This window comes from Rattus rattus, chromosome 17 (assembly GCF_011064425.1).
Source record: "Rattus rattus isolate New Zealand chromosome 17, Rrattus_CSIRO_v1, whole genome shotgun sequence".
Lineage (NCBI taxonomy): Eukaryota > Metazoa > Chordata > Mammalia > Rodentia > Muridae > Rattus > Rattus rattus.
In genome coordinates this window covers 4,349,027-4,352,777 of record NC_046170.1, presented here as the reverse complement: position 1 = coordinate 4,352,777, position 3,751 = coordinate 4,349,027, and positions in this window count along the sequence as shown.

Here is a 3,751-nt window from a genome sequence, read left to right as displayed (position 1 = left end):
CTGTTCATCTTTTGTTGTTCGTTGTTTGTTTGTTCTCTGAGACAGGGTCTCTCATCATAACCTAGGGCTTGGTGATTAGGTGAGAATAGCTGGTGATCGAGCGAGCGTGGATTCTTCCTCTCTCTGCCTTCCTGGAGCTGAGATTGCAAGTGTGCAGCTCTGTGCTTGGCTCTTCAGGTGCCAGTGGGGAACTGAACTCCGATCCTGACGCCTGTGCAGCGAGCGCGTTACCCACTTCGCACCCATTGTCTTTTCCAGCCGCTGCAGGATGAGTTAGGCCAGTTTAGGTTAGGAAAGGTAGCCTCCTGCTTCACTAGTCCCTGATTGTAGCCACGGGGTGGTGGGGGATGGGAGGCGGAGAAGGGATTTGTTTTTATTGAGTGTCAGTGATGGCCCAGGCAGTTTATTAAGCATTCTTTCATGTATTCATTATTGGAACGATTAACATGCACCAAGGCAGAGGGACCGTGACAGCCACCAAATGAGGTGTAGTCACCTCCGGAGACAAAATCAGTCCCCCTGGGGTCTAGCGTGCAGGACAAAAGTGGCTCTGGAAAGGTGTTGGAAGGGAGTTGTATCCCCAGGCTCTCCCTGGACAGCCTACACGCAGACATTTTCATCCCTATAAATAAAGCTGCTCCTCCCCCAGCGCTGTGCTTGGATGAAAATATCTATAACATGACTAATTATGGAAATTTCATAATGCATCATTAGTTAGTAATTATGACTTTGTCAGGCGCCAGTTAATTTTTATGTTAGAGTCACTCAGTGTGTGACATGGAAATATTAGCTTGTCATTGGCTTTCCTTCTTGCTGGGGGAGAATAATTTCAAAAGTTAGGTTAGCGATGGGGGGCAGGGAAGGAGAGGCAAGGAGGGAGCGGGAGATCCACGGGAAGGAGACAGAGAGGAGGAGAAGGAGGGATGTGTGTCTCACACACCAGGAGACAGGTGGAAGGACCTAGAAACTGGTCTCAGAGGGTGAATTCTGTCTCATTTGCTGGCCTTCTATGTGTAGACCAGACCCAAGGAGCTTTTGTGGGTGTTGACACATTTCCTAATAAGAAGGCATTATCATTTCACAGCCTCCTTGGAGAGTCTTGGCATATCTCATTTTGCTTGAATAAATTATTAATTTGGTCTAATTAGGCTCATCCAGCACTTGGGAGGCAGGCTGAGCTAATTTGGGATTCCTGTGTGGTTCTGCATGCACGCTTGGCTGGGTGTAGATGGGGATCCTGGTGGCAAGGTCCCCCTCCTTTAGTCAGGGTGAAGGTACAGAGTAAGCGATGGAACTGGGATAGTAGCTTTTACCCAACTTCACCTCTCCATAGGCATCTGCCAACTGAACTCCATGTGCGGAAAGCCCCTGTACTTCTTCAGACCCCTGGAGCCTTAACATGGTTGCACCATTGCCTGGGTCAAGGGAGGACGTGGTTCAAAGAAGTAGGCTGTGGCAGGTTACTCTTTACTTGTTCATTACTTCAGGGCTTCCAGATTCCAAAAAAATGGCTTGAGTGTTGAAGATGATAGGGAAAGACAATGCTGGGTACTGAGCTACTGCTCTCTTCCATACAACTCTCTGAACTTTAAAAAGATTATGTCAACTCTGTGACCGTGACCACAGTTGCTCTGCCACTCTAAACTGGAACTGGGCTGATCAATGCATCTGGCACATCATGGGTGTTCAGTCAACCACAGCTGTGATGATAACTAGAGCTACTGTAGCACAAGGAATTAGGATTCCAGGGAGTATCATGGCGTAACCAGGACAGCAAAGATCCCACGCACAACGTTACGTCTCAACGTTGATGTTGGCATTTTTCTGACGATGCCTGCACCGCCAGTGTGTGAATATCGGGCATGGGTCTGCGGGATTGAAAGAAAACATGTACACGGGTCACCCGTTTTCAGAGAGTGCCACCAAGGCTTTATTGAGATCTCCTTATATACCCGAGGCAAAAGCCATGGAAAAACAAGGCAGGTGAAAATCCTCAGCCAGGAAACCAGGAAAAGTCTGTGTGGTGGAAAGTCCTGGGCCCAATCAGGGACATAAACAACTTCTTAACAACAACAAGCAGGAAGGCTCAGTGGGGAGGAAGGGTGCCATGGAAAATCCCAGCCCCAAATCAGGGGCCAAGAGCAGCTACCAAGGGTGTAAACAACTTCTTGCTATAGCAGGATAAAGGCTCAGCGAGGGGCCAGGGAAACACCCCAAGGTGGCCCAACATTTTTCTACTCATTTCTTGAAAAAAAATTTTTTTAAACATTTTAATAAACTTAGTGTTGTGTGTGTGCTTACAAGGGTCAGAGGACAGCTGGCAGGACTTGGGTTTTCTTTGAAGATGTGGGTTCAGGGATTGAACTCAGAGTCTCAGGCTTGGAAGCAGGTGCCTTTACTCACTGAACCATCTCACTGGTCTTTCTCGAAAAAAAAATTTTTTTTTTTTTTGCTGGAATATAGGCAATGAAGAGGCAAATGCATTAAAGAACTCTATTTCTAAATCATTTTCAAGTCCCTGTGACATTTCTTCCCATTTGACAAGGTTTAATATATTTTTTAAAAGATTTATTTATTTATTTTATGTATGTGAGCACACTGTAGCCGCCTTCAGACACACCAGAAGAGGGCATTGGATCCCATTACAGATGGTTGTGAGCCACCATGTGGTTGCTGGGATTTGAACTTAGGATTTCTGGGAGAGGAGTCAGTGCTCTTAACCACTGAGCCGTCTCTCTAGCTCCGCAGTGTGAAGACTTAACTTGCTTTTGAGAGGAGATAATTGTCTTTGTGGGTTTTTCTGTGACCAATACCAGATTTGAAACAGCTTCAGAATCCAGGAGACTCTGCGTGGGTATAATGGCTTAGTTGGGAAGGTGCATGCTATGCAGCTGTGAAGACCCAAGTGCATTCATAGCGCACACACGCAAAGCCAGATGTGGGGATATGCTGTGTAATCCCACATCTGGGGAGGCAGAGAGAGGACGATCTCTGGCGCCTGCAGCATAGCCAGCCTACCCCAATCAGTGAGTCCCAGGTCTCAACACGAGATCTTGTCTGAAATAAGCAGGTGGACAGTGTCTTAAGGATGACACCTGTGCTGGACCATGCCTTTGGTTCCAGCAATCGGGAGGCAGAGGCAGATGGGTCTCTGAGTTTAAGGCCAGCCTCATCTACAGAGTGTGTTTCTAGGACAACCAGAGCTACACAGAGAAACTGAACCCTCTCTTGAAAAACCTAAAAAAAAAAAAAAAAAAATGACTTTTGGTACATGCACTAGTGCACACACACACACACACACACACACACACACACACACACACACTAGCGCACACACACAGACGTGCTGGGTGCCGAACCGTTTGTGAATCTGGCCAGCCTGCGTGCGTGCTTGGGTAGCTTACCCATACGGTTATGCCAGTGTTCTTTACATAAGCATTTGTCTCCAAGATGAGGGAGGCTTCTATAACCCGCAGGCCAGACACCGCAGCATTATCTCAGAGTTCCAGGCTCAGCGCAGGACACCTGATAACCCTTTACAACTTCCTGATGAATGGAGCAAAGACGCTCAACAGAGCTGTGGTGATTGCAATGTAATCTTTCTCCCGAGTTCAGGAGGCTATTGCAGCGCCTCAAGGGCAGCACTTTAAATCAATCAAGACACTTAATAGCAACACCTGCTTCGGTACTGCACCCCTTCTCAAGGGACGGCTTCATCAGCAGAGGAGTGGTGAAGGGGCGACTCCCTGTG